This window comes from Neophocaena asiaeorientalis, unplaced genomic scaffold (genome assembly GCF_003031525.2).
Source record: "Neophocaena asiaeorientalis asiaeorientalis breed wild unplaced genomic scaffold, Neophocaena_asiaeorientalis_V1.1 scaffold515, whole genome shotgun sequence".
In the NCBI taxonomy this organism is placed as follows: domain Eukaryota; kingdom Metazoa; phylum Chordata; class Mammalia; order Artiodactyla; family Phocoenidae; genus Neophocaena; species Neophocaena asiaeorientalis.
The window spans coordinates 3,680,228-3,691,737 of record NW_020175829.1 but is presented as its reverse complement, the minus strand read 5'-3'; the positions used below and the strand labels follow the sequence as shown (position 1 = coordinate 3,691,737).

Genomic DNA, 11,510 nt, shown 5'->3' with positions numbered 1-11,510 from the left:
AGGAGCCGGCGAGCCACAACAAAGACCCGGCACAACCAAAAATAAACAAAAAAGGACAACAACAAAACACTGTATAAGCTTTCAAGCACCACAAAACCTGGATCCATATTGTGTCTACTAATGTCAGCATTAAAAGTAGCTACATCATACCCTTCTTTTCCTAATCCTCAGCTCCTCAAACTACCTTCTAATTTTTCTCTAAGTCAGCTAAGCTGCAGGTAGCTGCTTATCACGACTCTCATCCTCACCAAAAGAATAATTCTGAGGCTCTGACAAAGTCCATACAGCAAAAACACTTTTCCGGCCAGTCTTCCCCACCCTCACTCCCCATTCCTGCAACTCTGTCTGATTTTGGGGGGCAAACTTTTCTTCCTCCTTCCCTTTCTCTCTTTTCCCTTTTCTTCCCACCTTCCCCACTTCCTTTCTGCCTTCTTTCCTTCAGACACTGCCAAAGATGCATATAATTAAGGAAAAACTAAGTAATTCAGGGAATTGGGACAAAAGGAAAATAAGGGTAGGAAAATAAAAGGTTAGCACATAGAAAAGTTTACCATATGGAACTGGTAGGTGAGTGTTATGAGTTGAATTGTGTCCCCCCTGCAAAAAATAAAATATGTTAAAGTCCTAACCCAGGGTGCCTCTGAATGTGACCTTATTTGGAAATAGGGTTTTGGCAGATATAATCAAGTTAAGTTGAGGTCGTTAGGATAGAGCTTAATCCAAGCTCCATCCTGGTGTCCTTGTAAGAGGGAAGATTGGACACACACACACAAGGAGAATGCCACAACAAAGGCAGAGATTGGAGTGATGAAACTGTAAACCAGGGATTACTGGCCACCACTAGAAGGTAGGGAAAGGCAAGGAAGGAATCTCCCCTACAGGTTTCAGAGGGAGATGGCCCAGCTGGCACCATGGTTTCAGACTTCTAACCTCCGGAACTGTAAGAGAATAAATTTCTCTTGTTTTAAGCCACTTAGTTTGTGGTACCCTGTTACAGCAGCCCTAGGAAACTAATAGCGTAGGCATCCCATATTTGACTCAGCCTCCTAGCAGCTGAAATAAGCAAACAGTCCAATAAATGAACCACAGTGCCCACAGGATTCAAAGGTTCCATTTGTTCATGGGATGCAGAGCTTTCCATGACATGAGAGATCAGAGAATGGTCTTCTCTCTGGGTCCTACAGAAGAAACACTGCGGGATACAGTGGACAACTGTAGTCGATGACATTATGATACTGATTGTGATCATGAATTTTACGTAGCTATGTCCTACAAACTACCTCACTGAAGGCAGATGGCATGACCCCAGTGGAAAGTTCATTAAAAGCACAGAGAGGAACCAGAAGTGAAAGAGGAGGCATTACTACCAACCTTACAGAAATTAAAAAGGGATACTATGCACAACGGTACACCAACATATTAGATAACTTGGATGAAATGGACAAATTCCTAGAAAGAGGCAAACTACCAAAACTGCCTCAAGTAGGAACTGAAATCTAAAAGACCTAGAACCAATGAAGAAATCGAATTAGTAATCTAAAACACTACCCATAAAGAAAAACTCAGGTCAGATGGCTTCTCTGTTGAATCCCAACAAACATTTAAAGAAGAATTAATACAAATTAGTCACAAAATCTTCCAAAAAATAAAAGAGGAAGGAATATTTCTCAGCTCATTTTATAACGCTGTATTACTCTGACACCAAAACCAGACAAAAACATCCAAGAAAAAACTACAGACCAAAAGCACATACAGGAAGGATGTATTGTACCAAAAGAGTGTGGTCCACATACACAGCTCTATAATTTCATGTCTTTGAGGCAAGCTCCATAAGTAATTTTCTCAAACTGGGTTTTTGATAAGGATTAGAGAGCAGATTTCAAGGCTATAATCTCTGGCAAGAATCTGGAGAGTAAATATTCTGCATTATCAATGAAATGTAAGTCCTTATGCTTTGCCAACTTCCAGGGCAGAAGACGGACATGAGATCCTCTTATTTATTTATTGTTAACAGCATGATGAAAGTTAAGGGAACTGCTACCACCAAAATAAGAATTAAAGAGTGTTTTTCTTGCTGAAATTTGAACAAAGAGTGTGGGGCAAAGGAGAAGAGTTATTAGATATTTTAGATATATTTTAGAATTTGATTTAAAATTTAATTTAAAACTACAAGAAAGATTTCAGATTATAGGAAAGTTTAAGCATTGACTTAAACACAGAAAAGACAGGCTCCTTTTCTCTGGACTTTAAAAATAAATCCAAAACACATCTTGCGAGCATAATAAACATAATTCCAGGAGACCAAATTCTACCCTTTTTAAGGTCTTAGTTAAATGCTTCCACTTTCAAGAAGAGGTAGCTGTTCTCCATTTAGTGTGGCACATGAAGGTTTCCTCTTACATTTTTCACTTTCTTCCTGGAGTTGCATTTGTCTTACTGTTTCACTGGAGTGTAATCTTCTTGAGGGCAGGAATGGTGTCTTGAATTAAGACTCTTACTCAGGTATAGAATAGTGCTTTGGGTACAAATAGCACTAACTAGAATTTAAAAATACCATGTGTCTCATTACATGGTCAGTTTAAGGCTAAATGGATTTTTAAGGTACTCAAAGTGTTAAAGCCTCTTGTTAAAAGGATTGTCAGGTACAATAAACTTTAAAATTTTGTTTTTGAATTAAACCATGAATAAGAGATGGCTTTAATATGATCCATTTATACTACGTACTTTTAATCAGATGTCCTCAGCTATAAGTATGGACATCTTTTGGGAGAAAAGTAGTAACCTAATAGTTAATCTTCACATTACAAAACTATCCCTTTGAAGACATCCAACCAGTTTCTTCTTCTGAAACCATTCTTGGAATGGTAAGGAGAAACCCCATTAATAGACTGTGAAACTCTTGTTTATAGAAAGAATGAGGTTTTCAAAAAGAAATTACTTAAACCAAAGTATGTAAGGCGGATTGTATTATTCTAACCAGTTATTTACTCAATTTCATTTAAAAGGATTATACAATCTCTACCCATTGTCATGTGACTGGCAAGGCTTCCTTATAAGAGGAATATACTTTCTGGCCCCACTGATAGGCCCTGTCATGTTACTTGCTTTGGTCAATAGAATGTGAGCAAAACTGAGGTGAGCAGAACTGAAGCATGCAGAATGTGAGCTGTTTTCAGTTTTAAGGGCAGCATGTGCCAGTGGTTCACAAGAGCTGGTTATTACATTTCCAGAAACTTGGCAAGCCCCTTGGTAAACTGTGTGTAGCCTGAAACCCGCCATGGTGGGAGTATTTACATCATGGAAATAGCAAGCACTACAAATCAGTATTCCTCTTCCTTCAAGGTTGGGTCCAGCACACAGTGAGCGTGTCCCCCAAAAGTTGGTCTTTCAACATGGAGCCTGCAAGCCAGGACACCAGTGGAGTAGAGCCAAAGCTGCCTGCAGCAGATGTAATTTGCTTGAGAAATGAATCTTTGTTTTTGTAAATTACTGAGTTGTAGGGGTTGTTTGTTACCTAAGCATAATCCACCAAAAGCTGACTGATACACCATGCTAGTGTTATTACGTTTTAGTGAACACCAATGAGCCCTACCTTTATCTGTCCAGACCTTGGTTCAGGGGATTTCTTCTAACGACTTGTGCCATCACACACCTTGAACCTGAAAGGATGAAAATTACACTCAGAGACTCAAGCCCAGGAATCCAGGTCTTGGAAGGTTACTATAAAGATATAAAACAGTAATTCCATTTTTAAAAATCACTAAACTACTGCATCATTTTTTTTTTAAACCTGGGCAAACACAAGTCTGTTGCTCATGGACCTGGACGGTTCGGGAGTGACTCCCCAGCCCTTTCAACACCGGGTCACACGTTTCCATCCCCCCTTTCCACTCCAGGCGCATGAATGGAGCGCTGTGTCTTTAAGTGGGACGCGGCGCTGAGGTTTCCGCACAGGACAAAATGTCTGCGAGGATCCTGGAGGGGATCGGCGGCGATCCCAGACACCCAGCCCACCTCCCGCTTCGGGGGTGATGGGGTGAGTGTGGGCTGCGAGACTCGCGGCGGCGCGTGCCCACGGGAGACTGGGGAGTCCCGGGGGACAGGTGAGGGATCGCGGGAAGCTGCCTGGGGGCGGCGGAGTGAGCTGGGACCAGCCGGGGGCCTGGCGGGGGATCGCAGAGCAGCCAGCGCCCCGCAGACGCAGACGCGCAGGCTTGCTAGTGCATGGGGTGCGGGGCGTGCCCTCCGCGGTGGTGGGATTACCGTTATTGTAAAGGATGCGTTTGGACCCGGGATTCTGCGTAACGCCCGGTTCAGTTTCTTTATGCACCTCATTTTTGCTCCTGCTCTACAGTCTCCCTTAAAAAAGTTATTCAGGAATATCGAAAGTCATGTGCTCTCCCTTTATTAAAGTTGCCTTATTGCAGTCAGTCCTTTAACAGGTCAAGTGGTTGGCGGCCCTTTCTCTAATTGAGACTTTCTGAATGTTTCCCACTTTGGGGAGAAACCGAATGCAAGCCAGATGCTCAAACAAAGACCCCGATCCCCACCGTGCTCAAACAAAGGAATTTTCCGATCCTTCAGGAACATACAGGAGCAGTTTGCTATAATCACTTACACTAACTTAATGCCCGAAGTTTACCAAGCAAAGTTACTTTTCCCTCCTTGAAAGAAAGAAAAAAAAAAAAAAGGACCTGCTACCATCCAAACTTCTAATTAGCTAAGACTACAAAGATGCGGTGTTTAAGAGAAACTGTTATCGAAATAGCTTAATAAATTGACATAATTAGGGTAATCATTTTCTGTACTTTTCATTAATGTAATTATTTATATACATTTTTTAGCCAAAAATAGCTTGAGGCACCTGAGAATGAAAAGTATACAACAATGTATGCAAAGACCAAGAGCCAATACCACGTAATTCTTAATTAAAAAATCTTTGTTACAGAGCTCTTCAAAGTAGGGCAGCTTTAAATCCCACTAATTCACATTAAATAATGCATCTTACAAGATGAAAATGGATCAACACCCTTCTTTTTAGGAACACATGTATTAAATAAAATAATGTAGGCCTGAAATAAAGGTCCACTTAGGGAGGAAGCTTCACAATTTTCATTAAAAAAAATACATTAATAGAGAGCGTTTCTCAGCCTTCTAGCTAATGGAAGAAGTATCTAAAATTTTGGCTTATGACATTTAGAGAACATCTCTGATTTACCAGTTCATTAGCTATGGGTCCAGTACATTTTTTACAGTCCATGTGTAACATTTTTCCAAGTTTTTTCACACTTAACCCTTCATTCCCTGAGGTATCCATCCTTTACAGTTTGGAAGCATTTTTACTTCAACTAAGCCTTCAGCCTGGTGACTATAGACTAATTTTTCTAACTGTCTAGATTTGTTTATAAATAGATTAATATATGGCAGTAAATAAATATTTCAACAGAGATGGGCAGGTAACAGATGAACTGTAGTTTCCTTGATACCTCAGTTGTGTCAAGGCTAATTATTTGTTTTAATTATTATATTCTGCTTTGATTAAAGTTACTGGTGGATAAAAATGTTTTTAGTGTTTTCACATAAGTCTGTGTGGATTTGACATTAGGGTGAATTTCTCACCTAAGATCCAGCCAGGCTCAAACTACACATATTTGTTTATAACTCTGCTAGATTAATCCAACTAAAGCGATTAGACTTGACCATGGAAGGACAAATAGAGCTTTCTGTGATTTTTTGAGAACACTGCCTGGTTCTTTGACCTTTAGCCTGCCCGATATTTTGTATGTGTACAAGCACAAGTGTAAAATAATAAAACTAACTTTTGTGGGTGGTTTATAGGATGATTCTCAATGTTATAATCATACATTGTATGTATACACCCATATTTACACAAAGTATTCATCCAGGTTCTGATCTCTTCCTTTATTCTCTATATTGGTATTCAGGGAGACCATATTGAGGAATATGGGTTTTAATCTGATAAGTTATTAGAAGAATAAAACTTCTTCAGAGAACATCAAGTGCAGAGGTAATTAATATGAATGTCTTATCTTCCAGCAGCTTAGACTTCGTATCATCCCTTCCAGATAATGGATACTGGAATGAAACTCATCATAGAATTCAGAGGCATCATACCATTAATACTACTCTCTCCCTTTCCAAGAAATAACTAAAATCTACTTTTTTTTCAGCTTTTTTCCCCCTGAAATTGGACTCAAAAATTTCCACTGTTAAATTAATTTCATGCTAGCAGTGCATTTATTTAGCTTCAAGAAATTTTATTTAAAATATAAGCTTGGAAGCCTAATTATACAACTAAAGAACTGGTACTTTATTTATTAGAGTCAGCACTAATGGTGATGTGTTTTAGTGAATGTTGTACCCTGAGCAAGGTGGGGAAGGGAAAGAATGCTTAAGCCGCGTATCTGCATGAACCTTTGTGTTAGGGTCCCCAAGCCCACGCTTCCCCACTCTTCATGAGTGAACATTGCTCTGATCTTTACCATGGGTGTCAGCATCTTGAAGCATCTCTCCCCACCAGATGGTAGGCTTCCAGAGGGCAGGGACTATGTGGTGCTCCTCTTGGCATCCTGGGCAGCAAGCACGTGCCTGGCCCTGATCATGTACACAAGGAGAGTTTGAATGAAAGAGTGGATGAAGTGAACGGACGTAAACGACATAATCATTCATTGGCAACTTTCTGGTAGTTTTTCAATTGTTTAAGGAAAATTAAGAGAGCTTTTACTTTTCGTTTTCTTCTTGTTAGCTACCATACAAGTTAATAGGTGTTCGGTTTGGGGGCAGTACTTGGTAAGGAAGAAATGCATATCACAGGACCCCAGCTAACTAGGCCTCCCTATCATCTTCTACCTGAGTGATGAGCCACCTATTTTGCAGGAAGATCAATTGAGGAAGTGAAAATAAATTTGGCTGGGGGTGGGGAAGTGGATCTATGATTCCTTTTAGTTTGCTTTTTGTATTTAAAAATCCCCAAGAGAATTCTTCCAACTTAAACTACTTCCTCTATTGAATAACAGAATATGTTAAAGAGAAAAACAGCACTCCCTTTTAGCCACTAAGATCTTCGTGTAGGCATGTCTGAATAGTAAATACTGGGAGCTTCCTTTTGTTCATGCTTTGAATTGATATAGCACTGGCGAGTCCAACAGTGACATCTCCTGCGTTATCTGATTTCAGCCACCTATTAGGGGCAGCTAATCTTATCATTTCTCCTGACAGATGGGGAGATAGAGACTCCGGTGAGCTGGGGCTAAGAAAGGTAAAGTTGGGCTCATTTCATTTAATGCAGTGTCCCCTGAGTGCCTGCCCTATGCAGGCCCTATGCCGGGGAGATGAGTGAGGTGGGCTGCCCTCCCATGGCACCCTCCATCTTACGTCGATATAGAATCTCCTTCTGCTCAGGCAGGGCACAGTGAACCACCCACACTGAGCAAGCTCACATTGGGATCCCTCCAGGGCCAGATGGCAGCGCACTATGCCCCATGAGACTGTTCCCTCCAGTCTCCAGAGTTAAGGCTGCCTAGGCCTGCCTGAGCTCACATGCTTGAGGATTGTTTTATAAAATTACTTTTTATTTATGTATAGACCCTGCCATATATATACTCTACCTACATGTATACACATGATCATGTACATGCCTTCTCAGCACACTTTTTCTTTTCCTTTTGCCTTTACCTCTTCCCCTTCTCCTTTCACATCAGCTGCAACCCCCTCAACCCATAGTGTATCTCCTTATTTTTCTTCATATCTATAAAAAATCATTAATCTGTATATCCTATACAGATCTACTTATTATTTAATAAGAGTGAGATCATATTATACACACTTTTATGCATCTTGCTTTTCTCCCTAAACAGTTCCTCCAGAAATCCCCCGACAGAGCTCCGATCCATCCTTTTTAATGGAGCATAATATTCCCTGAGGTGACTACACATTATTTACCCAGCCATTTTCCTGCTGATAGGCATTCTCTTGATTCCAGTTTTTTGCCATTCTAAATAATACTATGATAAACATCCTAATACATGTTACTTTACGTATTGGCACTTTTACTTCTACAGAACAGATTCCCAGGAGTTGGATCCCCAATTATATCTATTTTTAATTAATAGAAATTGCAGATTGCTTTCCCTAAAAGCCTTCACATCTCCACTAGGAATGCATGAGCATACCCTTTGCTCTGCCCCCCCTTCCAACTTTGGCTGACAGACCTCTTCATTTTTGTTAGTGTGATGGATCTAACATGAGACCTTATTGTTACTTTAATAGCACTTCCCTGAATATAAGTGGTGTGCATCTTTTCACAAATTTCCTGGCCATCTGATTTTGCTCTTGGGTCATTTGCCTACTCGTATTTCTTGCCCATTTTTCAATTGGCTTGTTTGTCTTTTTCTTCTCAGTTTGTAAGAGCTCTTTGTATATTAAGGTCGTGGCTGAAGATTCTAAGACTTCTCTCCCAAGCCAAGCTGACTTCCAAGCCAAGCTTCACTCCCTCTGCACTGTAGGGATGGTTGAAATGAGCTCAAGGATTGCTTAGCAGACCTAGGAAGGCTCTGCTAGGAACGACTTGTGGCCACAGTTAACTGCTGGTCACTCTTTAGAGACTGAGTCTGAACAGAAGACTCTTTTGAGCCAGAACGTAGCTGTGGTCGGAGGGCTGAGAAGGTGAGGCAGTTCTGAACCATGCTGTCTTCCACCGGTTAAGACCTCCGAGAGTGAAGGCTTGCCAGGGCATAGGAGGTCCCTCTGCCGCCCTCAGAGGGGCAGCAGTCTGCTGGCCAACACTTGTGGTGCTGCTTGTCCCTGGCTCAGATGAGGGCTCCACTAAGTCTAAAGGATTAAGACATCAAAATCAGTGATCAGTGCTTCTCATCCCTGTTTTCCACCTTAAGTCTTAGAACAGATGCCACTCCTGTATGTGGCACTCCTCTGGGCATCCCAGATTTTGAAGAAATTAAATCTCTTTTAATTTATAAAGTAAATATAGGCACTCATAATACTACTATTCTCTCCACTTTTGTGTATGTCTAGTAATTTAAAAAAAGGGCACACTCTGGAAAGGTAAGATTCTAATTTAGAAGGAATGGAATTCTTAAAAAAAGAAAAAAGAAATGTTGAAAAAAAGTTTAAGTAAAGCTGGATAACAAAAAACATCTCTAAGACTAAAATCTGGTTCTGTTTACTAAACACAATGTTTACTAACCGCAAAAAAGTTATCCTTGAAGGGGGTCTGTAACTCCCCTCCTCCTCCCACCACTCCGGCTTTGGGGACTTTAGTGATTTAGTAAATCTCTTGGGGGAAATCTAGCCTTTAATTTCTAATGACCTTTTATACTAATTATCATGGGTAACCATATTCAAACCAATGCCTCATATCAGAAGATATGTAAATAGCTATTTCTTTTGTTAGAAGAGGCCAGGTACTTATTATTTTTTTGGAAGATTCTAGTAAATTCATTCTTTTTTTATTTTTTAATTCAAGAGATATGTTAAATGTCCTGCCTGATCTCAGTGGACTTGCTTGGTGGGAAAAAAACAAATGAGGTTTAGAAAAGTGTAACGCATCTGTAACAAGACTATTAGCAACTGAATTAAAAGGTTCACTAAATACTATTATTAAAGCAACATATTTTTCCTGTTTTCATCTTTGTCTTCAGTCATCCCTAGTTGCCTTTAATAAAAGAGATTCTGGAACTTCATCATCTCCACTGCTGCTGGTTCAAAACCTGACAGTAGGAGCGGGCACTGGCTATCTCATTGTCCATTATTCTCCCACCTCGGCCTGAATTTTCCCGATGAAATAAGTTCTCAGGAGAGCTCCAAGTCTGTCATATATTCTATTATTATTTTTAAACTTTCAAAGCAAATTTGTCTAGAATCACACATTTGACCCTTTGTGAAGTTTTGTTTTGTTTTTTTTGCGGTACGTGGGCCTCTCACTGTTGTGACCTCTCCCGTTGTGGAGCACAGGCTCCGGACGCGCAGGCTCAGCGGCCATGGCTCACGGGCCCAGCCGCTCCGCGGCATGTGGGATCTTCCCGGACCAGGGCACGAACCCGTGTCTCCTGCATCGGCAGGCAGACTCTCAACCACTGCGCCACCAGGGAAGCCCAGTGAAGTTATTTTTTAAAGAAGAAAATTCACCTTTTCTATCTCCCTCCTCATTTGATAGGTTATAACAGTGGGAAATGTTTTCTTAATAGAAAAGACCTGGCAGTGATAGGCACTGTGTTGTATTTGGATCCCTTTAACTACAGGTATTTGTTGGACAAAGCAAACAGCTATTACTTCTATTTTTCTTCCTTAATTAAGAGAATCCACCAAGCTTTTTGTCTTGCAAATATAGAGTGCGGGCCATTTAGTTGGGATAAGCAATATAGAAAACTAATTTTATTTTTTTTATGACTGGAGCACCTATGAGAGGGTCGGCAGAATGAACACCAGAGGGACATGGCACCATCCAGGATTTCTAGTATCTACTTTCAGGGCTGTTTAATTGAATTTCTTTTACTCCACCGCCTGTCCTCTGAATTTACTCCTAGCACTGCTGATGGTTCTTGAGAACTCAGAAGCCACACTGCAGTGTTTCCACCTGAGAACCTGGGCTGGCTAGAAACCCTGAGGCAATGATAGAGACAGCCCACCGCCTGATTTGAAGGTAAAAGTTTAGAAAACTGCTTTGTATATTGCTGTTTTCTAAATGTGCGTATTTTTAAAACATTTTAATGATTCCTAGCAGTCCATGTTTCTCATAAGCACATCGTTTTTAAAATCACAAAAACAAAGATATTTTTACCTTGAAAAAAGTTGTCTCCTTGAAAGCTTTTTGAAAAGCTGCTCAGTCCTAGCACTGTCACCCTTAAAGTCTAAGAAACAAAATTTTCATTCCTGAAACTTTTTTCCCCCACTCCTTTCTTGTGCAACACTGCGAGAAGAATTCAAAAGGGAGCCTTGCTCGTTTTTTTTTTAAAGAGCGTAAAGGAGACTAGTTAAAACTAACATATACATACAGCACTTATTTAGCTTATTCTTATGAGAAGCTTGGCTTCCCAATTTTAGTCTTAGTACTTGTGAGCCAGGGAATCCAATAAATTTCGAAGAAAATTCCTGGTTAAGGAAAGAAGGCCTAGGCATTTTCTACCTCCCCCCCGCCCCCGCCCCGAAGAATCAACGGTTAATACCTACCGAAAAAGAAACGCAAGCATCTACCCAAACTAACCGCAGGATTTTTATCAGTAGTGAGAGGGAGGCATGGTTTCTTGACAGGCTAACTCTCGTCCTAGAAGTTGTGTGTTGGAGCGTGTGTCCGTGTGCACATGTAATTTTGTGGTCGTCTTACCCTGTGTCCCTCGGTGCAGGCGCTGCCTAGAGAATGAGGAGCGACGAGCCGGCCGTGACCATGGAAGAGACGGGCGGGCCGGACGCGGCTGCAGGCCGCCTGGGGGCGCCGTACTCCGAGGCCTGGGGGTACTTCCACCTGGCGCCGGCGC

General features: G+C 41.0%; 1 long non-coding RNA gene and 1 other non-coding gene across 2 annotated transcripts; both read left to right on the top strand.

Annotated features, from left to right (window-relative positions):
* The first annotated feature begins 3,966 nt into the window (after window positions 1–3,966).
* On the top strand, window positions 3,967–11,486 carry LOC112391405 (uncharacterized). Its single transcript, XR_003001485.1, has 3 exons — window positions 3,967–4,036; window positions 10,563–10,678; window positions 11,379–11,486. It is a non-coding gene; the product is annotated as an uncharacterized LOC112391405 (long non-coding RNA).
* Window positions 8,671–8,808, top strand: LOC112391455 (small nucleolar RNA SNORA47). Its single transcript, XR_003001496.1, has one exon. It is a non-coding gene; the product is annotated as a small nucleolar RNA SNORA47 (small nucleolar RNA).
* Window positions 11,487–11,510: the final 24 nt, after the last annotated feature.